The sequence below is a fragment of the Anabrus simplex genome, chromosome 7, assembly GCF_040414725.1.
Source record: "Anabrus simplex isolate iqAnaSimp1 chromosome 7, ASM4041472v1, whole genome shotgun sequence".
Lineage (NCBI taxonomy): Eukaryota > Metazoa > Arthropoda > Insecta > Orthoptera > Tettigoniidae > Anabrus > Anabrus simplex.
Genome location: NC_090271.1, coordinates 44,682,147 through 44,708,433, shown reverse-complemented (window position 1 = coordinate 44,708,433; position 26,287 = coordinate 44,682,147).

Genomic DNA, 26,287 nt, shown 5'->3' with positions numbered 1-26,287 from the left:
TAATACTCCCCATGTATTCGTTAATCCAGGACCGGATACCATGTTTATGACTCAGGTAACTTAGTGGACTCTTGAATGCTTCAAATAGCATTAATGTTGATATTTTATCACCACATAGCTCCAGGTACACACCTCTTAAATCGTTCACAGCAATACACACATACAAAAAAATCATCACTTCATGAGTCAAACATGCATGATTTGCATGACGCTGTATCAACATTATTTCTAATATCAAATATTTAATTTATAATAAATTCACCACAGCATGAAATAACATATTGTACGTTAAGTTTACCTTACTCGTTTACAAATTTGAAAACATCTTACTCGTAATGTAAAAGATCACTTTCCCTGGCGGTTGCGTAAACTACCAGAATTTATTCCAAATGTTAAAATAAATAGAGGAAGAAATAGCAGGTGGTGGGTGTGAAGCACCCCCTCTTCCGTTAGAATTCCTAGGGTAAATGAGGGCCGGCCTGAGTGGCGGGAGTTCTTTTACGTGCCAGTAAATCTACCGACAAGAGGCTGATGCATTTGAACATCTTCAAATACCAGAATCGAACCAACCAAGTTTGGGTCAGCCCGTTCCTGTCCCATCGTCGCCATAATACATATCCCTATCGTGCGACGTTAACATGAAAAAAAATTAATGCCAGTTCCACTTAGGCCTTCACTGATTTCCTTTAGCCAATTATTGTGATTTTTCATTGATAAGGCTGGAGAGCTGCATCAAACCTGTCTATGGACTGATGACTCAAACAACAACAGGGCTAAGTTTAAAATTTTCCTTGAGGGCCTGTTATTATCCATTCTATATATGTGACCATAACATTGTAATCGTCGTTTTCTGATTGTATCTGTCACATTTTCTGTAACTGAATAGATTTCATTATTACTTTATTATTATTATTATTATTATTATTATTATTATTATTATTATTATTATTATTATTATTATTATTATTATTATTAATTTTCCTCAAATTGTACATGTACTGTCTAGGGGTGGTGGATACACGGAAGTGTCTCCATCCCCATGGTTGCCTAGATGTACTTCCTGTTAAAATTATTAATACCTTGGCTCATTGGTTATTCATAATAGTCCCACACATTTTCTGGAGTACAACCTTTGTCTTCTTATTTTTGCAAGTTGCTTTACGTCTCACCGACACAGATAGGTCTTATGGCGACGATGGGATAGGAAAGGGCTAGGAGTGGGAAGGAAGCGGTCATGGCCTGAATTAAGGTACAGCCCCAGCCTTTGCCTGGTGTGAAAATGGGAAACTACGGAAAACCATCTGCAGGGCAGCGGACAGTGGGATTTCCCACTCACTATCTCCCGAATGCAGGCTCACAGCTGAGCGCCTCTAACCGCCTCGGTGGTGGGTATTTTAGCGGGTGTAATGTACGAGGTGTATTTTAGGGTAAATTCGTGTATTCAAATTTCATTTTATGAGAATAGTGTCACGTCAGTTTTTATGCAATAGGTATTCTTCACCCGGGGAATTCGCCGGTTTATTTGTTCCAGCAGCAGAGTTCCTATATCCCTTTATCGTGACTTATAAAGTCACATGAATAACATGAAGTTCATCAGCACGAAATAGGAAGGGAGGTGTCCTCCAGTTAGAAGAAGTAGTTGTATATCATTTCGTATTTAATTATTGTTTTTAAGCTGTAATTTTAAGTTATAAATTATATATTATTTATTTAAAATACACTTTAAAATATTAATTTAATTTTGTAAGATTTGGTAACAGAGGAAGTTCTATTTACGGGGGAAAGCGAATAACGTGTATTTACAATTCCACTAAGCGGTATGTTTCAGTGAATAATAACTAACGATGGCAGAAGTAAGGAGGACATCAAATGCAGACTAACACAAGCAAGGAAGAGCTTTCTTAAGAAAAGAAATTTGCTCACATCAAACATTGATATAGGAATTAGAAAGATGTTTCTGAAAACTTTCATCTGGAGCGTGGCATTGTATGGAAGTGAAACATGGACGATAACCATCTCGGAGAGAAAGAGAATAGAAGCTTTAGAAATGTGGTGTTACAGAAGAATGCTGAAGGTGAGATGGATAGATCGAATCAAGAATGAAGAGATACTGAATCGAATTGGTGAGAGGAGATCGATTTGGCTAAATTTGACGAGAAGAAGAGATAGATTTATAGGACACATCTTAAGACATCCAGGACCTTTTCAGTTGGTTTTTGAAGGAAGCGTAGGTTTTAAGAACGGTAGGGGTAGATCAAGGTATGAATATGGCAATCAGATTAGAGCAGATGTAGGATGTAGCAGGTACGTAGAAAAGAAAAGGTTAGCACAGGTTAGGGTGGCATGGAGGGCTGCATAAAACAACAACAATATGACTGTTTTATTTTAATAATAATAATAATAATACAGCCATCAGCATTGTTTTATCATAATGACATTGATATTTTATGATGATTGTAATTCTACAGGACGTAAGACGTCTATCAGTCTGGTTAAATCTAAAATAAGGCCACCTTCTTTTATTCTAATCAGGATAAATAAATAATTAATTAATCAGTCAACCAAATGATTAAGGCATTTTTTTTTCTTTTGAAATCCCACGGGTGATTCGTACGAGTTATAATCGCTTCCATAATCAAGTCGTCTTTACTCTCCCGCGATACAGTTACAAGTACCTGAGCACATTATCATGTCTGCTTCTCTGACATATCTGCTGGCAACTGACTGATGAATCACGATCAAATATTGGACACCCTTCGATTATGAGGCACACCCACGACAATTGAACGTCAACCGAAACACGGGCACGCTGTATGATTTTTGGGACACCGTGTAAGAAAGTGGTTACGAATGCAATTCAAGATCAGATTATATCCTTCAAGCTGGAAGCAAAGCAGTAATAATATCGCGCCAGTAGTCCCATAACTCACGATATCACACAAAGAAATTTCACATCAACGGCTTGACCAATTGGTAATGTCCACCGACCAGCACTCACACCACTGCTGACCTTTTAACTTCATCATAAGATCTTATCTTGCATCATTCATGTTACTAGGATATGTGGAAATCAATAAGAAAGCTGTAATTTACAATCGTACAATCGTACAAGTGGCACGACCACAATTACGTAGCCAATTTGTAATGTTATATCTGTTAAATCGCAGAAATAACACCGTACTGAGATAATTACTGCAGAATGAAGTTGGATTTCTTTCAAATGCGGATTTTTATGCGTGGAAATCGTGAATGGTGAACGAGCAAGTTATACGTGGAGGCAGTTAGATACAGATTGTAATGCTCCGTCAAACAAAGCGGAACATTAGATGAAGATAAACGGAGGAGAGAATGGCGTAACAGTGCAATGACATACAAGTGCCACCGGATTACCGTGGATAGTTCTTGTAAATCGATTCGCGTCATACTGTGCTCCCAACAAGTTGAATGAGATACACGAACACCTGTGCCTGCAAGCTTGTAGGTGACTGTTGATATAACCATAAGTTCTACAGTTTTACGTGCAATTCTAAGCAAAGGGCGTAACTACTCCATTTCAAAGATCCCACAGGAATTGATCAGGATTCAAACCATGGCCGACTTGGCAAGAAGCCAGTAACTAAGCCACTCGGCTATCACAACCCCAATATCAACTTGACATAGTGGGTTGGCGACCATGGTTCCCCAGACTGAGTTCGGCACTGCTTCACTTACTTGTGCCAGGCCTCCTCATTCTCATTTTTATTACCAGACCATCATCAATCTACTTTTGTTCCCTTCTCCCTCAATGGTATTAAGTTCAGGAGGCCTAGGCAATCCTTCAGTTCCTTGCCTTTTAAGGACCTTGCCTTTTAAGGACCTTGCCTTTCTCTTTCTGACGAATTCATCCTTCGAAATGTTGAACTGCGTCTATTTTCCCTTTGAGTAATGTTAAGAGAGTATTATTATTATTATTATTATTATTATTATTATTATTATTATTATTATTATTATTATTATTATTATTATTATTATTTTGGCCACCATGGAGCACGGAGTAACAACTACGGTATCCTGGATCATCTTGACCCTGCCCTGGCTTTGACCTTCTGCCAATATAGAGACTCGTTGGCTTATCTGCCTCCTTCTTTCTTCTAAAAAATAAAACACACTTTTAAAGATTTATTTTGTCCTTCTTCTCGGAAGCCTCTGAAGTCTGAAACTAATTGTGGAACGTGGTTCCTGTTTTGGAAATCTTCGTGACTAATGTCCATTCTCTCCATATCAGCATGCATCTCCATAAACCACCTGGGAACAATTTTTTTTTTTCCCCTTCGAAATGTGTAACGAGCTTTCGAGTCAGCATTTCTTGAATCATAGGTAGGAGATGTCCATAAAATGGTTTTCGCGTCTTCTTCATCGATTCTATAATTCCCTTAGTCTCTTTGTATATATCTTTGTTAGGTCTTAATCTTCGTTGTCCACCAAAATATACAGGTCCCAGAATCTTCCTTAGGATCTTCCTTTCTTTCTTCTCCAGTTGTTCCAGCAATCCTCTTCTTGTTAAATCCAAGGTCTCAGCAGCATATAGTCCTTCTGGTTTGAACACGGTATTATACTGCCTTCGTTTTGTTGTCAGTTCGCCTCTGCGGCGCAGTGGTTAGCGTGATTAGCTGCCGCTCCCAGAGGCCCGAGTTCGATTCCCGGCTCTGCTACGAAATTTGAAAAGTGGTACGAGAGCTAGAACGGGGTCTACTCAGCCTCGAGAGGTCAACTGAGTAGAGGTGGGTTCGATTTCCACCTCAACATCCTGGAAGTGGTTTTCCGTGGTTTCCCACTTCTCCTCCAGGCAAGTGCCGGGATGGTAACTAACTTAAGGCCAGGGTCGCTTCCTTCCCTCTTCCTTGCCTGTCCCTTCCAATCTTCCCATCCCCCACCAAGGCCCCTGTTCAGCGCAGCAGGTGAGGACGCCTGGGCGAGGTACTGGTCAACCTCACCAGTTGTATCCCCTGACCCAAGGTCTCACGCTCCAGGACACTGCCCTTGCGGCGCTAGAGGTGGGATCCCTCGCTGAGTCCGAGGGAAAAACCAACCCTGGAAGGCAAACAGATTAAGAAAGAAGGAAAGAAAGAAAGTTTTGTTCTCAGACTTCACGATTTCTTGTTGTACACATCTTTCGTCAACTGGTACGGTAATTCCATCTTCATGATTCTTGCCTTGATTGCTTCATTATTATTATTATTATTATTATTATTATTATTATTATTATTATTATTATTATTATTATTATTATTGATTCGTTACGCTCAGCTAAGGAGTGCGTTTGAACTTATTAATACTTTCTTGGTTTTTCTTCTTCTCTTTGCAATATCTCTTCATCCGCTCGCCCTGTTCCTCTTTACGTTCTTTAGTCCATCTTCTATTTAGCAGGGTAAGTTTTACAGAAAATATGTGATTGTGAATTATGTTTTTGAATTGTATTCTATTTCGAATGGTTTCTTAATTAATCTCAGTATAACGACCTTGATAGCTGCAGTCGGTTAAGTGCGTCAAGTATCCAGTATTCGGGAGATAGTGGGTTCAAACCCCACTGTCGGCAGCCCTGAAGGGGTTTTTCCGTGGTTCCATATTTTCGCACTAGGCAAATGCTAGGGCTGTACCTTAATTAAGGCCACGGCCGCTTCCTTCACACTCCTAGCCCGTTCCTGTTCCATCGTCTTCATAAGACTTATCCCTAACGGTGCAACGTTAAACATCGTGTAAAAAAAATGCCAGTTTCATTTAAGTCTCCACTGATGTCTTTTAGCCAATTATTGTGATTTTTCGTTGATAAGGCTAAGTTTAAAATTTTATTTGCGGGCCTGTTATTATCCATAAAATTGTAATCGTCGTCGTTTCCTGATTGTATCTGTGACTTTTTCTGTAATTTAATAGATTTCATTATTATTATTATTATTATTATTATTATTATTATTATTATTATTATTATTATTATTATTATTATTTATAATAATACTTTTATTAGTTCCGTTGGGGCCTGCTATGGACCACGCGGTTCTTATCTCTAGCAGCTTTCTTCTTTGACCAGTACTCCTTCATTCTTGCACTGTGAATGTCTTTCCGCTCCTGAGTCCATTTCACACCTCCTCCCAATCAATCAATCAATCAATACTGATCTGCATTTAGGGCAGTCGCTCAGGTGGCAGATTCCCTATCTGTTGCTTTCCTAGCCTTTTCCGAAATGATTTCAAAGAAATTAGAAATTTATTGAACATCTCCCTTGGTAAGTTATTCCAATCCCTAACTCCCCTTCCTATAAATGAATATTTGCCCCAGTTTGTCCTCTTGAATTCCAACTTTATCTTCATGTGATCTTTCCTACTTTTATAAACACCATTCAAACCTATTCGTCTACTAATGTCATTCCACGCCATCTCTCCGCTGACAGCTCGGAACATACCACTTAGTCGAGCAGCTCTTCTTCTTTCTCTCAATTCTTCCCAACCCAAACATTGCAACATTTTTGTAACGCTACTCTTTTGTCGGAAATCACCCAGAACAAATCGAGCTGCTTTTCTTTGGATTTTTTCCAGTTCTTGAATCAGGTAATCCTGGTGAGGGTCCCATACATTGGAACCATACTCTAGTTGGGGTCTTACCAGAGACTTATATGCACTCTCCTTTACATCCTTACTACAACCCCTAAACACCCTCATAACCATGTGCAGAGATCGGTACCCTTTATTTACAATCCCATTTATGTGATTACCCCAGTGAAGATCTTTCCTTATATTAACACCTAGATACTTACAATGATCCCCAAAAGAAACTTTCACCCCATCAACGCAGTAATTAAAACTGAGAGGACTTTTCCTATTTGTGAAACTCACAACCTGACTTTTAGCCTCGTTTATCAACATACCATTGCCTGCTGTCCATCTCACCACATTTTCGAGGTCACGTTGCAGTTGCTCACAATCTTGTAACTTATTTATCACTCTATAGAGAATAACATCATCCGCAAAAAGCCTTACCTCCGATTCCACTCCTTTACTCATATCATTTATATATATAAGAAAACATAAAGGTCTGATAACACTGCCCTGAGGAACTCCCCTCTCAACTATTACAGGGTCAGACAAAGTTTCACCTACTCTAACTCTCTGAGATTTATTTTCTAGAAATATAGCAACCCATTCAGTCACTCTTTTGTCTAGTCCAATTGCACTCATTTTTGCCAGTAGTCTCCCATGATCCACCCTATCAAATGCTTTAGACATGTCAATCGCGATACAGTCCATTTGACGTCCAGAATCCAAGATATCCGCTATATCTTGCTGGAATCCTACAAGTTGAGCTTCAGTGGAATAACCTTTGCTAAAACCGAATTGCCTTCTATCGAACCAGTTATTCATTTCACAAACATGTCTGATATAATCAGAAAGAATGCCTTCCCAAAGCTTACATACAATGCATGTCAAACTTACTGGCCTGTAATTTTCAGCTTTATGTCTATCACCCTTTCCTTTACACACAGGGGCTACTATAGCAACTCTCAATTCATCTGGTATAGCTCCTTCGACCAAACAATAATCAAATAAGTACTTCAGATATGGTACTATATTCCAACCCATTGTCTTTAGTATATCCCAAGAAATCTGATCAATTCCAGCCACTTTTCTAGTTTTCAACTTTTATATCTTATTGTAAATGTCATTGTTATCATATGTAAATTTTATTACTTCTTTGGCCTTAGTCTCTTCCTCTATCTGGACATTATCCTTGTAACAAACAATCTTTACATACTGCTGACTGAATACTTCTGCATTTTGAAGATCCTCACATACACACTCCCCTTGTTCATTAATTATTCCTGGAATGTCCTTCTTGAAACCTGTTTCTGCCTTAAAATACCTATACATACCCTTCCATTTCTCACTAAAATTTGTATGACTGCCAATTATGCTTGCCATCATGTTATCCTTAGCTGCCTTCTTTGCTAGATTCAATTTTCTGGTAAGTTCCTTCAATTTTTCCTTACTTCCACAGCCATTTCTAACTCTATTTCTTTCCAGTCTGCACCTCCTTCTTAGTCTCTTTATTTCTCTATTATAATAAGGTGGGTCTTTACCATTCCTTACCACCCTTAAAGGTACAAACCTTGTTTTTTTCTGTTAGTGACTGGAGAGAGTTTGATGTTCTGTACCTATTCCTGTCATAGATTTCACTGGGAGCAATGTCTTGCCCACTTGGCATTAGTCGCTTTCCCTCTAGAGATGGTGTGGAATATTCTGGAGTTGAGCCTCTGATTGTCCATTCTCATGACATGACCATAGGAGTTCAATCTCTTCTTCCTCATAGGTGTTTTAATGTTCTGTAATTGTTGGTACAATTCATTGTTGTGCATGATTCTATACTTGCCTTCTTCTTTAAATAGGGTCCATGGTTTTTCTCAGGAACTTCCTTTCCATCAGCTCCAGTTTTCTGAGTTGCCCCTTTATTACCATGTTTAGGCATTCTGAGACGTATAGTACTGACGGTCTCACTACAGTAGTGTAATGCCTGATTTTGAGGTAACAGGAGAGGGATTTGGATTTGTACATACACTTACATAGGTGGTAGGCGCTTTCCAATACATTTATTTATTTATTTATTTATTTATTTATTTATTTATTTATTTATTTATTTATTTATTTATTTATTTATTTATTTATTTATTTATTTATTTATTTTCCTTAAATTGTACATGTACTCTCCAGGGGTGGTGGATACAGGGAAGTGTATTGGTTATTCATAATACGCCTGCCTATTTTCTGGAGTACAACCTTTGCAATTTGCTTTACGTTGCACCGACACAGACAGGTCTTATGGCGACGATGGGATAGGAAAGGGTTAGGAGTGGGAAGGAAGCGGCCAGGGCCTGAATTAAGGTACAGCCCCAGCATTTGTCTGGTGTGAAAATGGGAAACCACGGAAAACTATCTTCAGGGCAGCGGACAGTGGGATTTCCAACACACTATCTCCCGAATGCAAGCTCACAGCTCAGCGCCTCTAACCGCCTCGGTGGTGGTATTTTAGCGGGTGTAATATATGTGTAGAGTTGTATTTTACTTTACTTTACGAGAATAGTGTTACGTCAATTTTATTCAATAGGTATTCTTCACCCGGGGAATTCCCCGGTTTATTTGCAACAGCAGCAGGGTTCGTAAATCCCTTTATCGTGACATATAAATTCAGTTGTTACTCCTATTATTGATTAACAGCAAGAACATGAAGGTCATCATTACGAAATAGGAATCGAGGAGTCCTCCAACTAGAAGAAGTAGTTGTATATCATTTCGTACTTAATAATGGTTGTTTTTAAGCTGCAATTTTTAGTTAAACATTATATAGCTTTTTCATTTATTTTGTAAGATTTAGTAATAGAGGAAACTCCGTTTACGGGGGAAACAGAATAATGCTTATTTGAAATTCGACTAAGCGGAATGTTTCAGTGAAGGGATGAATTCGAATAACATTAGTCTATACTAATATTATAAAGAGGAAAATTTGTTTGTTTGTAACGAATAGGCTCAAAAAGTACTGAACCGATTTTAAAAATTACTTCACTTGTAGAAAGCTACATTGCGAGTGAGTAACATGGGCTGTATTTTATTTTCAAAACAATTCGGGGTGGGGGGTGCACGGGGGGGTAATATAGGCAAAATATCGAATTTGTCGTACAAGGACGAGACAAAGCTCAATTTAATCCTCTTGACGCAAAGAACAAAACTCGGTATGCCCTACGGGCCCGAAAACCATGTTTTAAGGCCCTAAAACCAATCGTTACGGAGATATTGGCACCACACTACCCCTCTTCTAGGAATCGGATAAACCATGGCAACGTCAGCTTCAGGATTCTACAGCAGCGAAATTATCTACAATAAATCACGAAAACTTAACATGTTACAGACATGAAAATTGATATTTGGAATCCCCTTTAAAAATAAAAGAACACAAATATTTGTTTTCACAAAATCCACTTAAGTGGGGGGGGGGGGTGAAAAGAAGTGAGGAAGGAGTTGAATTATATGAGGATACATATATCTCAAAAAATGAAGATGTTACAGACTTTAAAATTGGTACTTGGAATCTCTTTAAAAATGAACACACTCTTTTTGGAAAATCCACTTAAGGGGGTGAAAAGAATGAAAAAGCGTGTGAATTTTTAAAAATGAATATATTCTTCTTCTATCGCTTTACCCACACCTGTGAAGTTGCGGCTACGAACTGTATCGCATATGAGGATTTGACCCTGTTTTATGGCTGGATGCCCTTCCTGACGGAAACAGTATGTGTAGGGATGTAATCTATACCTCTATACTAATATTATAAAGAGGAAAAATTTGCATATTTGTTTGTAACGGATAGACTCAAAACCTACTGAATCAATTTTAAAAATTACCTCACCTATAAGAGCTACATTGCCAGTGAGTAACATGGGCTGTATTTTATTTTCAAAACAATTCGAGGGGGGGGGGCGACAACGGGAGATATTAAAATATTAGAATAATAGGCTAATATAAGCGAAATTGAATTTGTCGTACAAGGACGAGACAAAGCTCATTTTAAGCCCCTTGACGCAAAGAACAAAACTCGGTAAAACCTTCGGACCCGAAGACCATGTATTAAGGCCCTGAAACTAACCGTTGTGGAGATATTGGAACCACACTACCCCTGCTCTAGAAATCGGATAAAAAAAAAAAACGAACGGCCGTAACCATGGCAACGTCAGCTCCAGGATTCTACAGCAGCTAGATTATGCATGTACGTTTGTGCATAGGTGACAACTAAAACTGATACACGTATGACTTACTATCTGGAAAAAATAAACTGTTGTGTAAGACGCTCATAGCACTCCTTTGGGCGTGGATGAAAAATGAGTGAAGTATAAAAGTAATAGCCCCGGTGATCTCCGTAGTACTGCGACCGGCGGTTGCCGACGGACCTTCGTTTTTACGTACTGGCTTAGGTTTCACCATTTTGCGGAGTCTGTTACCTATACTTTAAACTATTTTCTATCAAATAAAGGAGTAGTAGGATCACTGATGTTATTAGTGCCGATATTTTGGTCCACTTTTACGATCATTGTAACCATAAAAACCTTTATACTGTACACAATTGTCGAGTGGTGCGCCCATGACTTGAAAACATTTCTCAACATTTATACTCAGATACATTATATGATGTGCGACATGAGAATTATAATTCTCGATAATTGTAGTAGTTTCTTTTATGCATCGCGTATTTCCTTGATCATTTGTAATAGTTACGAAATGTCGGATCAAACAAATACATTCAATAATATTTATATTTGTGGTACCATCTAGCGGAAGTACAGTATACTTACACTAAACCTGCAGCTTTGTGAATGGAGCTGGTATATCTAGGTGGAATGAAGGAAAAACATGGTAGAAAAAGATCTTAGAGGTCAACGCTAATTAGGAACTAATATTTAGAGGCCCCATGAAGAAAAGAAGACGAAGATACACTATAATTTCAATCATGACAAATAATTCCTACGTACTTAAGTAAATACACCAGTGATATAAATATCTAATGAAGTCAGTCACACCGATAGTATGAGTAACTAAAGCTAGTTTCTGATAACCCGTACGAAGAACGGGTACTTCTGCTAGTAAAGTAATAAACTTGAGTGGAGTTCTGAAAAGTAAGAAAGATTATAAAACGAAGATCAAGACGTCAGATTGGGGCAAATACTATTTCATATGAAGAGGAATTGAGGATTGGAATTATCTATCCGGGGAGATGTTTGATAAATTTCCTATTTATTTGAAGTTAATTAAGGAAAGACTAAGTAAACAACTAATTGAGAATCTGCCACTTGGGCGAGGTACTGGTCATTCTCCCCAGTTGTATCCCCCGACCAAGAGTCTGAAGCTCCAGGACACTGCCCTTGAGTCGGTAGAGGTGGGATCCCTCGCTGAGTCCGAGGGAAAAGCCGAACCTGGAGGGTAAACAGCATATCAATGCTGATTGTAATTTAAAAACTCCAGGATACAGAAATCATGAACACAATGTGTGTCCGTGTGTGTGCATGCGTGCGAATTTTTATTTATCTAATGCTAAATTAGGAACGGGAGCGCCAGTGTTTCTAGGTTAGGGACCATTCTGACGTTCATCTGGCGATAAATTGCGAAGAACTACTATACTTTACGGAAGACTAAAAATAAAACATGTCTAAGCTGTTCTGTCCGCCTTTGTGTTCGTAATTTGTAAATATGCAATTGCTTCCACTTGCATGTGTTAGACTCCTATGTTTGAAATATCCTGTTCGATTTCCCTTGGTCAACTCTTGTTCTCTTCCTATGAGGATTATAGAGTCTTCCACGCGAGTAAACTCGTGTGACATAATGGTTGCAGAGGTCATCATCATCATCATCATCATCATCTGTTTACCCTCCAGGTTCGGCTTTTCCCTCGGACTCAGCGAGGGATCCCACCTCTACCGACTCAAGGGCAGTGTCCTGGAGCTTCAGACTCTTGGTCGGGGGATACAACTGGGGAGAATGACCAGTACCTCGCCCAGGCGGCCTCACCTGCTATGCTGAACAGGGGCCTTGTGGAGGGATGGGAAGATTGGAAGGGATAGGCAAGGAAGAGGGAAGGAAGTGGCCGTGGCCTTAAGTTAGGTACCATCCCGGCATTCGCCTGGAGGAGAAGTGGGAAACCACGGAAAACCACTTCCAGGATGGCTGAGGTGGGAATCGAACCCACCTCTACTCAGTTGACCTCCCGAGGCTGAGTGGACCCCGTTCCAGCCATCGTACCACTTTTCAAATTTCGTGGCAGAGCCGGGAATCGACCCGGGCCTCCGGGGGTGGCAGCTAATCACGCTAACCACTACACCACAGAGGCGGACGGTTGCAGAGGTACCAATTAAAAATTATCCTAACAGTTTTGATAGGGATGTATCCTATGAGTGGGGGGTCATCCGAAAATTTATGTAACGTGATGCTACAAAATGTGTGGCGGAAGTGACGTCACATTAGTCGTTACCGTGGGTCTTCGTCGTCAAAGATACTGCGACTACAAGTTAACTTCCTTTGACGTAGAGTTGTAGTTCTCCTTCACACAATACTGAGTTTCATTTAATGAAAGACATATCCATGAGCATTAGCTTTCCGCAAAGGGAAACGGCTTTCTTTTTTGTTCTCATTTTCATCGTGGAAATAATCTACTGTATATAAAAATGTGCCATTATTAGCCTTAAAATGCTCTCTTCCTTTTCTAAGGAAATATCTTTATAACTAGCAATAAACATCTAGTTCACGTATATTTTTAAATTTATAACGTAATATGTTCATTGATTTATATGCTGTAGTGTACCCGCTCAAAGCCTGAGTCCCAACCAGCATTTATCTCAGGGAGTGTTATGGTCCGAATCTATCGCAACTAATACACAATAAAAAAATATTTTGAGATATAAGATCTCAAACTAAATGTAAGGGCGCCATCCAATCAGTACTACAGGGTTGAACGGGACACCCTAATCTTTAACTTTAAGGCTCATCATAAAACACACAAATTATATGTATATTCAGATCAAAGGGAAATTATGAAGGCACCGTCCTAGGAATGGGGACGGATATTTAAACGGTCACCGAGGGTTTACCTGGAACTGTTTCCTTGCAAATGCTAAAGGAGCATTTTATTTAAGTAAACAAAATAATTTTTACACACAACAAAATCTGTTGACCCTTGATTTGCCGGCAATTATTCCTGAAAATGATTGCATAATATTTATAATATTTATCACTTTTGACCACCCTTCCATTTGGGTGGTGGAACCGTTGATATCTGATTTACCTTCGTTAACACCATGACCATATTTGGTCGTGGACCAATTACCTGTTGGCTAAGTGGGCGCGATCACATGGACCATGTTATCGCCTCCACTTTGATTGAAATGAGACCAACCCGGGACACACACGTTCTCTCCCAAACAGAAATCACCAAGATCCGAATTCACATCGGTCGGGACATAATAGTGTTCGAACCCGCAACCTTATTTTCGTACTGTCGTTAATTCATGGAGACCATATGCTCCTAAGACAATTCTCAAATCTCATAACACCTCGCAGTTGGGCAAATACCTCCAATCTCTGCAAGTGTTAAATTATGCCTTCCTCTTCCATTTTGAAGTCCATTTATCCATCGGAACTCTACAAAACATTTTCATTAATTAACCCTCGGTGCGTTGACTCTCTTCTGCCACTCATATCACCGGTATAGAAATAAAACCTCTATGTAGGCCTTAAGATCCGTCTATTTCTTCATCAACATCAGTACAATTCACTTTCATTTCGGGCCGGATTTCTGTCCCACAAAACTCCAAATCTCAACTTTTGGCTCAAATCGCTCTGGGCCTCAAACATAGCGTGACAATATTATCAAAGTGCCTATCTCGTTTCTACCAAAATTTATTTATGATTATTATGGAGTCCAAAAACGTTAAATCAACAATTAGTGTTAAAATCGGATTCACTGCCCAAATTAAATATTCATGCCACATTATATCTCCACATTTAAATTACTTTAATTTGCAATCATTCTATCCAACTAGGCCCGTGCCTTTATTCTCAAAGATTATTATTAAACACGCCTTTACATATTACCCAATAGTAATGTAATACTTCGACGCTTGTACAGATTATTATTTTGTCCACTTCGCGATATTTACAAACAAATCAATGGACTGCATTCCGTCCCACAACAATTTAAATCTCTTAGCAACCCTACCTCTGGATTATCTTAACCACATGCCTTAATATCTATAAAATTTCCGATAACGGAAAAAACTTTGCAAGCACTTCTAAATGAATATTAACATTATCTTTACGTGAAACGTGCTCCATATCATATCAAACAACTCAAGCACTTGAATGAACAAATAAACCCTACTCTACTCTATTTAATAATCAAAATTATGATGAGTGCTTGATCTAATTATGTACATATTAATTTGTCCATTTGTCTATCTATCTTTGATTTTATACGAGCCGGAAACGGCTCGTTTCACAATTACGTTACATGATAAATTAATATGATTTCCTCCCCCTAACGATAGCAATCTACAAATATCTCAAAAGGTTACTCATCTCTTTTTTGTAGTCTGCTAAGCCGGACGAGGAGCACAGGCCCCGTCCAGTCTTAGCCCTGCATCCAACTGGTTTTCATGCCAGCTTGAAGAAGTAATCCAATGCACTTTACAGATTTACACATATTAATTTTCAAGATTTAAAATTTTAACATTTTAACAAATTTACACACACTAATATTGAACTGAAACTTTACACTTCTGGCCTTTATCTGACCCGCCTAATTCATACACATGTTCTTCATTCCTTCCCCGGCACTAAGGAACTGGTGACACCTCGATATCACATTCAAACGGCTCGGCGCGCTCTTGATTTTCCCGTCTCACGTTCGCGTAGCTGACCTGGTATCAGTTTATAATCGACTATTACTAGGTGAAATACATCGAACACTCGTGATCGTTCTCACGTAACGTAATTCCTAATCTGTTGGTAAAATCTCACACTCCTTAAGTTATGCTTTACTGAGTCCTGTAACTATTTGAAACACTTCATACTAGTATACTGCTCAAGACTGTAATATGAGCTACATCACGTCATGAATCACTGTACTATGTAACAATATAATACTTCGAACCCTACTCCACGAGTAAGTACACACACGCATCCCTTGCGTAGTTACGGCTCGAACAAAATATCAGAAGTTTTCACGCACCCCTGGCGTGGTATCCGCCCGAACACTTTGTCAGAAGTAGTAGTCAGTCCTTGTCCACGACCTCATATTTATACTTGTATCCCCTCTCTTCCGAGTCCACGGGAGGTCATCTTAGGACACGCAGCCCCGATATCTTCATACGACAATTTGCGGTTCGGCCCGTGGCTTAAATATGGGATTCAATGATGTAACTATGTTCTCAAAGGCTCTCTACCAATTCTCAACTAATATCGTTCGCTGGTAATTGATATATTTTTGAATTTAGCTGCCGTATCCCGGCCTGGAATTTCGCGCTATATTGTGGCGTCCCTTGCCTCCAGCCAATCATCGAATAGCGTCCATGAATTCTCAGAATTACGCCAATCAATCTCCCTCAGTTAGTGACTTTTAATAACTTTTATTACTTGGTTAGGCTTATAAATTCCACCTTATTCCGAATTTATAACTCACGTTTATAAAATTAATCCATGGAGTTCAGGTTTCTCGTGCTTCTTACAATACGAAGTTGGCGTACCTGCGACTGGTCGATGAATTTTTCTCTTCGTCCACATAAACCACGGGACCGGGAAGGCTCATATTTTTTTTTTCTTCAAGTGCCAACCTCGCGTTCAACTCCCGCTAGTACATGGAGATAGCCTGCCATCATTTCTAAGAAATCTGCACCCGGCTCTTTGCGCTGTTGCCACTACCTATTTCGCTCGAGGCGAGGAATGTGTCCCCTAACTTGTCAACAATTCTCGCCTCTCTCTTTCCCCCTTCGTCACAATTTCTGAGAATTCTGCTGTTCATTGTATTTGTTAATCTCAGTGGAGACCATAGTCTGGGGTAGGTTTCACAACATCCTCTCGGCCTGGTCTGTATTTATAATATATAAAATACGATCTTCTCGCTTCTGATAGAAGTATATATTCCTCCATAAATAATTACAATTGCATGACGCTTATCACACCCCCACCAGGGCGCAGTAGGAAGACATTGCAAAATTCGTCTTATGACAACTCTTAAAATGGGAAGTATGAATTATATAAATACAAAAGCAATTGCATACAATAACTTGCGTTTTGCAGTGAATTCAGCGGTGCAATGTCATAATTGACGTTGTAAATATCATACAACACAATCACATAGATTTCAAAATAGAAACCACTTTTCTCCTTGCGAAAATCATGATCATATATACATCTCCGGGTCATGGCCATCCATCAACGGCTGCTAATTTCAGAGGGCAATTAGCCATAAGACATAGTCTGCACGGATCCTAGGTAACATTGTCTGACCATCCATCCATACCTTACATCACTGCCTGCACGGTTGCTAGGTAACGTTACCTGAGCACCCATCCAGACCTTACATCACTGCCTACACGGTTGCTAGGTAACAATATCTGACCATCCATCCATACCTTACATCACTGCCTGCACGGTTGCTAGGTAACATTGCCTGACCAACCATCCACACCTTACATTACTGCCTGCACGGTTGCTAGGAAACATTGTCTGACCATCCATCTATACCTTACATCACTAGCTGCACGGTTGCTAGGTAATATTACCTGACCTCCCATCCAGACCTTACATCACTGCCTGCACGGTTGCTAGGTAATAATATCTGACCACCCATCCAGATCGTACATCACTGCCTGCACGGTTGCTAGGTAACATTGTCTGACCATTCATCCATACCTTACATCACTGGCTGCACGGTTGCTAGGTAACATTACCTGACCACCCATCCAGACCTTACATCACTGCCTGCACGGTTGCTAGGTAAAAATATTTGACCACCCATCCGGACCTTACATCACTGCCTGCACGGTTGCTATGGTTACACTTCCGTGACACATTTATTCGCGTCAGCTTACACAAACTTTACCATGACCGCCAGTCATAACACATATTTATGTCAAAAAGAAGAAATACCAAATTATGAATTCTTGAAGCATCCTACAGTTTTCAAAAAAGTCTCTGAGACTAATTACCATCAAGCGGTTTATAAGCGAAATTTTATAATATATCCTTTACCGCCGTCTGCTATTTACTTTGTATGAATGAACGGCCCTGCTTATGTAACTGGGCTTCCCTAGTCGATTCGCTTCAAGTTGGTCTTTTCGTACAAGCATTTTCAGTCCCCAGCTTACGTTTCTCTAAAACTCCTGAAATCATTTGAAAGAACTTCTCTCCTTTAGCACCCTAGTTCTTTTCAGACCGGCATTGCTGTATGACAGTGAGAGACGCATGGCCTCAGGAAATCGGCTTCATAAATTAGAGGTAACATACATTTTTTATTATTTATTTGGAAAGTCTAAGTTCCCGGTGAGGGAATTATAATTTTCACACCAGTAGAGCATATAAAAATAGATGTAAAAATAGATGTAAAACTATTCAGCCTTTTGCTCCATATAACCAGCCTGACAATAGATTCATCAGATTGGGATGTGTCAGGTAAGTCCTACCCACTGAAAGTGGTGGTGGTGATTATTAATATAAGAGGAAGTAAAAGTGGACAAACTTACTCTCTTAAAACTAATCAGAAGGAAAACAGAAGAGGTCCTACACTTCAAAAAATGAACGTATCGGTAAAACAAAGGGAAAGGCCACGAAGAGCGTGGAAATGAAAGACTTCGTAGTTTCGCAGATCTAATATCGTTGGCATGGGCACAGAACAAGAGTTGACCAAGCGAGGTCGGATAGGAAAGATTAAATGCCAGATTCAGCTAGGGGAACCATGGTTGCGATCCCACGCTCCCATGTTGAGAGCCACAGGTCCCTCTTAAAGTCGCCTCATACGACAGACCGACAGACAAGGGATACCATGGATATATTCTACCACCCTCATCACAGGGAGACGGCATGTGGCAGCGGTGGTAGTGGGGGTGCAGGAAGGAGGGAAGAGTTGGAATCGACCAGAAGTTCCGTATTAAACGACCAGAAGACCTTATACTGTGGAGAGGTGTGTAAGGTTTCCTTTGTTCGCGACTGTACGTGTGGATGTAATGTTCCTATCACAACACATTCGTAGTGCTCAGCAATCTATAATCAAACCAAACCAAACCAAACCCCATGGCACTACAGCCCTTGAAAGGCCTTGGCCGACCAAGCGACCGCTGCTCAGCCCACAGGCCTGCAGATTACGAAGTGTCGTGTGGTCAGCACGACGAATCCTCTCGGCCGTTATTCTTGGCTTTCTAGACCGGGGCCGCCATCTCACCGTCAGATAGCTCCTCAATTCTAATCACGTAGGCTGAGTGGACCTCGAACCAGCCCTCAGGTCCAGGTAAAAATCCCTGACCTGGCCGGGAATCGAACCCGGGGCCTCCGGGTAAGAGGCAGGCACGCTACCCCTACACCACGGAGCCGGCGCAATCTATAATCATCAATACAAAAATTACTATTGCGAAAGTCGAACTGCAGGACAAGTCGTTATGAATGTTCCTAGAGTTTGGTACAGCCACCTACAATACAACCTGACTCATATCTTGTGCAGGTGGAGTATAATTCATTGCTGTATTTATTATCGCTCTATATCGGTCATATTTCATGAGCCAATAGGATTCATGCTAATTGAGGTTCCTAAACAGAGGTGTCGACCAAGGACAGGTCACTCCGAGTGCTCTCGGGGATATGAAGTACAGTAGGCGGTTGTGTGGACATGAGACACATATATCACAGCCACACCGGCCACACATAGCAATAATAAGGGAAGGGCTAACCAAATCAGACCCAAAACTACATTGAAATTTGTACTTCGAGACCGTTAGTGGGGAGGTTTTGAAAGATGGTGATGTTAAAGGTACACTGTGCTACTGCCTATCTACTTCCTTAGCGAAGCACCCTCAGACCTTGAGTGTTAGGACCACTGATCATAGTAACAAGGTACTATAGTGACCACCAAATAAGAGGAGCGCAAAGTGAGCTGTCGGGAAGAACAGGCTGTATTCCCCAAATCAAGAGACGAGCAAGCTAACTAGAGCGTCTCTCTCCTAGCCTCTGTCCTGTAAGGTTCGATCTTTAGCAGAGCTCTGTAATTGTGCTAGAGACACGTGATTTACTTGTTCATACTTGAGTACGCCATTGAGCAACGAGTGTTTAATGTCGAAACACAATTTTGAAAACAGTAGGCCAAATGTATTATAAGTCTGTGAAAGTGTTGCAAACGATTTCCGGACGGTTCTGTACCATCAAAACCATATGTCCGAAATTTGTTTGAAAAAGTGGCACGTAACTTGATCCGTCTTAAACAGAAAAAGGCATTATATACAGAGGTTGTTAACTGACGGCAAACTTCCAGGAATGAGGCCAAGACTTTAAGTTAACCTCGTAACCGTCTAGCTGTTTAGTACAGGAGTGTGCTATCTCACACACCTCAGTGCTGAGAGGGCATAAAATACTGGATATTTTCCCTGTAAAATTTCTGAAGTAAACAACTTAAATGTTACAGATCATCTCGCTCGTGTTAACTTCTGCATGTGGGTGCTACAATCTGTGAACGAAGGATATTTAGCTCCTTCGCTCTTGATCATGCCTGACGAAGCTTAGTTTCACCAAATACAGTAGAGACAATACGCGACACTTCCGGATTTAGCCTTGTTAAAATGGGATCGCAAGTGGCGATCTTAGTGGCGTGACCTGAAAATTCGCGCTAAATTGAAATATCAATGGAAAGGTATATACGGAAGTGGATAAATAAATTATGTCTAGAAAGAAAGTGTTACTAAGTTATTAACTTCTAAGTTGCTAAAGCAATTCTGGATAAATGAATGAAAAATTATTTAACGGGTTATTATTTAAAGAGTGAAATTAGACATATAATCAAGATGTGAAATGGACTGCTGTGAAAGGGCTTGATCTTTCATTTTGCACTACTCTTTTAGCTTTACAATTCCAGTCTGAACGTTCACGGCTAGATTTGTCTTCTTTCTCATTTAAAAGCATTGTATCATCACATTAAAACACTTGTCAATGAAAATATCGGCACATTCCTTACACACATGATTCAGTGAATTTACATTTAAGAGATGGACAATTTTCCTTTTAACTTGAAGCCTACTAACAGAAAGAAAATCTATAAATTTAGCCTCAAAAACATTCAAACTTTCCCTATAAGTAATACTTGCCATAATGCCATTACATTAGGGTAAAGCAAATTTGCATCATCATATTGTTTCAACAAAATATGTACATTTCTTAAATCAACCATATTTTCTTCAGTGCTTGACAACGCATTACGGCATTCCAAATGGGGTTACTTGGAACACAACCAGCCACACTCATATGCATATGTATTTTCCTGAATTAAATCAAACCCACAGATCACACCTACAACAACACATGGGTATTGAAGGTTAACTGCTGCACTATACAATAAAATAAGCTTATTATATTTTAGGCCAGTTAAAATATGGGTTGCGCAAGTCAGAAGTTTAGGATGTACTATAAAAATCCCTTTGTAACTGGAAGGATATATATGCAAACACAATATTTACTTACATTTTCTTGTCACGAGGGAAATGGAAGAAAGACCGCGAATCCTTCTGCACTTCATAGTTATTGCAGCCAAACACAGTACATACTGTTACGGAGATATCCGTGGTAGTTAGAGGTAAAAGAAGGTGCGGGCTGGAATAGGTCTCAACTACAAAATTAAAGTTAATTTAAAACTTTAACAAAGGTTATGTTTTCTTTTCAAAATCAACAAATAACAAAGTATAACAGGTACCAAGTAGCAGATAAACAAATTAACAAACTACAGTTCGTTACAAGATTTTGGCTTCGAGCCCTAAGTTTAATTTCTGAGCTCTCAGCTCACAACCACAATTGGTAAAGGGCAGAAAACCCCTAAATACAAGGAGCACCTGCTCCCAGCCATTAACCTCAAGCCTCTCTAAGGCACTTTTACCACAACACCATAAAGAGCTGACCCGCTCTCGATCTTTCAAGCCTATCAAGGCAATAACACACTCTTATCCAAACTGCCATCAAGGCGTACAAAACAGGGGTATTTAATACCCAACCTACCGGGCCTTCGCATGAAGAAAACAAAACATCAGGTTAAGTTACTCGCCCAGAGTACAGAAGGGATTGGAGGCGTAAACTTGCACTCCTAAATACACTTTTAAAACCTAAGTGGCTCTAGGCCGAAGCACAGGGCTAATCCCAAGCTAGGGAGGTGACCCGTATGAGAAAACTTTACTACATTAAAGAAGAGAAGAACGGTTATGAAAACGTAGTCACCTCCTTTTCAAAATGAAGGGGAGTTCGAGAGGGTGAAGCACTCTCTATCCCGCATTACAGTAAAAGATATTTGTAGATTTTACATAGGCAGAAAAGGAATTTACATTTTAAAAGATGGGTTACATATTAAAGGATTCGAACCTTCTCCGAGAGTTAAACTGCTGAGCTAGCAAGAAATAAAGATGTTAACAGGCCATTACCTTGTTGGAGATCTGTTGCCCGAAGAAAGAGGCGCGTCCCGCCCCCTGCTACATATCCACACACTAAGAAAGATGTTACTGAAGTGGCCCTGAGACAAGAAAATCAGCAGTTTTTATACCCTCGTGGAAAGTTCGAGGCCTTTCATGAATGATAACAACCCGCCCACAAACTTTTATTGGATAACAGCAAAAACTAATACACAAGACGAGGAAGAAGCACCTTATTGGTGGAAAATTAATTACATAAATTCCTGATTGGTTACATTCAAAACAGGCGGAAAGAAAGGATTTATATTTCCACAACCCTTTTGTAAGTTCTTAAAGAATTTGGCCTAGACAACAAGAACGCCGGATCATTCAAAATACACTCACTGGTACGTCTTCCAAAGTGAAATTCAAACAGGAGTTCGGCAGAGAGATGGGCTATCACCACTACTTTTCAACTGTGCTCTCGAGAGGGTCGTACGGGAATGGACACGTGTTCTACAATCTAAAGGAATTCTTACTGGAGTAAAAACAGGCGGAACTCGTAATGGTATCAATATTGACTGTCTTGCTTTTGAAGATGACCTGGCTCTTTTTACTTCCTCTCTTGAACTAGATATTCAACAAATCAATTACCTCTATGAATGCGTAGTTAAGTCTGGCCTCAAAATCTCCTACACAAAATCCACTTCATTTCTACCACATCTTCTGACTACCCACGGTAGAATCTTGAAAGTGGAAAATGGTGAATGGGTTGAATCCAATAATTCTGAGAATTTCGCCGCCCTAACACGTGTCAACAAGTTTGAAACAGCCTTCTGACTCACTCAGAACATGTTGTTGTTTGAGTCATCAGTCCACAGATTGGTTTGATGCAGCTCTCCATGCCACCCTATCCGGTGCTAACCTTTTCACTTCTACGTAACTACTGCATCCTACATCTGCTCTAATCTGATTGTCATATTCATGCCTTGGTCTACCTCTACCGTTCTTACCACATACACTTCCTTCAAAAACCAACTGAACAAGTCCTGTGTGTCTTAAGATTTGTCCTGTCATTCTATCTCTTCTTCTCGTCACATTTGGCCAAAGCGATCTCCTCTCGCTAATTCGATTCAGTATCACTTCATTTGTGATTCGATATATCCATCTCACCTTCAGCATTCTTCTGTAACACCACATTTCAAAAGCTTCTATTCTCTTTCTTTCTGAGCTAGTTATCGTCCATGTTTCACTTCCATACAATGCCACGCTCCACACGAAAGTCTTCAAAAACATCTTTCGAATTCCTGTATCAATGTTTGAAGTGAGCAAATTTCTTTTCTAAAAAAAGCTCTTCCTAGCTTGTGCTAGTCTGCATTTTATGTCCTCCTTTCTTCTGCCATCGTTAGTTATTTTACTACACAAGTAACAATATTCATCTACTTCCTTTAAGACTTCATTTCTTAATTTAATATTTCCTGCATCACCCGCCTTCGTTCGACTGCACTCCATTACTTTTGTTTTGGACTTATTTACTTTCATCTTGTACTCCTTACCCAAAACTTCGTCCATACCATTCAGCAGCTTCTCGATATCTTGTGCAGTCTCAGATAAAATAACAATATCATCGGCAAATCTCAAGGTTTTGATTTCCTCTCCTTGAATTGTCATTCCCTTTCCAAATTCCTCTTTGATTTCCTTTACTGCCTGTTCTATGTAAACATTGAAAAGGTGGGGGGAAGGCAAACTGCAGCCTTGCCTCACTCCTTTCTGGATTCCTGCTTCTTTTTCAAAGCCCTCGATTCTTAACACTGCATACTGTTTTTTTATACAGATTGTAGATAATTCTTCGTTCTCGGTATCTGATCCCAATCACCTTCAGAATATTAAATAGCTTGGTCCAATCAACATTATCGAATGCCTTTTCTAGATCTACGAATGCCATGTACGTGGGCTTGTCCTTCTTGATTCGATCCTCTAAGATCATACGTAAAGTCAGGATTGCTTCACGTGTTCCTACATTTCTTCTGAAGCCAAATTGATCTTCTCCCAACTCAGCTTCAACTTGTTTTTCCATTCTTCTGTAAATAATATTTGTTAAAATTTTGCAGGCATGAGATACTAAACTAATGGTGCGATAGTTTTCACACCTGTCAGCACCGGCTTTCTTTGGAATAGGTGTAACAATATTCCGCCGAAAATCGGATGGGACTTCTCCTGTCTCATACATCTTACACACTAAATGGAATAGCCTTTCCATGCTGGTTTCTCCTAAGGTAGTCAGTACTTCAGAGGGAATGCCGTCAATTCCAGGTGCCTTGTTCCTATTTAGGTTTCTCACAGCTCTGTCAAACTCTGACCTCAAAATTGGGTCTCCAATATCATCAACATCAACAGCCTCTTCTTGTTCCAGAACCAAATTATGTACATCTTCACCTTGATACAACTGTTGGATATGTTCCTACCATCTTTCTGCTTTGTCGTCCTTCCCTAGAAGTGGTTTTCGATCTGAGCACTTAATATTCATACACCTAAATTTCCTTTCTCCGAAGGTTTCCTTGATTTTCCTGTATGCAGGATCAACCTTTCCTAGGCCCATACAACCTTCGACATCCTTGCACTTCTCCTTCAGCCAGTCTTCCTTGCTACCTTGCACTTTCTATCCACTTCATTCCTTAATCTCCTGTATTCTTTTCTGCCCTCTTCCTTTCTAGCATTTTTATATTTTGTTCGTTCATCAATCAGGTCTAGTATCTCCTGAGTTATCCATTGATTCTTAGTTGATCTTTTCTTCCTTCCTAACATTTCTTCAGCAGCCCTGCTGACTTCATTTTTCATGACTATCCACTCTTCCTCTATTGCGTTTCCTTCAGCCTTTTCATTTAGTCCTTTTGCAACATGTTCCTTGAAACAATTTCTCACGCTCTTTTCTTTCAACTTGTCTAGATCCCCTATTTTTCATTCTTTCCTTTCTTCAGTTTCTTCAGCTTCAGATGACATTTCATGACCAACAAGTTGTGGTCAAAGTCCACGTCTGCTCCTGGGAAAGTTTTGCAATCCAACGCCTGGTTTCTGAATCTCTTCCTAATCATAATGAAGTCTTCCAGTGTCTCCAGGTCTCATCCACGTATAAAGCCGTCGTTTGTGGTGTTTGAACCAAGTATTGGCAAGGATTAAATTATGATCAGTGCAGAATTCAACCAGCCGACTTATTTCGTTCCTTTGTCCCGATCCGAATTCTCTTACTGTATTACCTCCTCTTCCTTGGCCTACCACTGCATTCCAGTCTCCCATCACAGTTAGATTCTCGTCACCTTTTACATATTGTATTAAGTCTTCTATCTCTTCATACGTTCTTTCGATTTCTTCATCATCCGCTGAGCTAGTAGGCATATAGACCTGCACTATTGTGGTGGGCATTGGTTTTGTGTCTATCTTGAGGACAATAATTATTTCACTATGCTGGTCGTAGTAACCCGCTGTCCTATTTTCTTATTCATTATTAAACCAACTCCTGCATTTCCTCTGTTTGATTTTGTGTTGATAATTCGGTAGTCGCCTGACCAAAAATACTGTTCATCCTGCCAACGTACTTCACTTATACTAACTACATCTAACATTAGTCTATCCATCTCCCTTTTCAGATTCTCTAATCTACCACAACGATTTAAACTTCTAACATTCCACGCTCCGACTCGCAGAATGTCAGTATCCATCTTCCTGATGATCGCCCCCTCTCGTGTACTCCCCACCCGGAGATCCGAATGGGGGACTAGTTTACCTCCGGAATATTTTACCCGGGAGAAAGCCATCATCAGTACATCATTCATACAGAGAGAGCTGCATGTCCTCGGGAGTTAGTTACGGCCGTAGTTTCCCGTTGCTTTCTGCCGTGTAGCAGTATCAACACAGCTAAGCCATGTTGAGTATTATTACAAGGACATATCAGTCAATCATCTAGACTGCCGCCCTTGCAACTTCCGAAAGGCTGCTACCCCCCTTTCGATGAACCATTCCTTAGTCTGGTCCCTCAACAGATACCCATGCGATATGGTTGCACCTGCGGCTCGGCTATCTGCTTCATTGGGACACGCAAGCCTC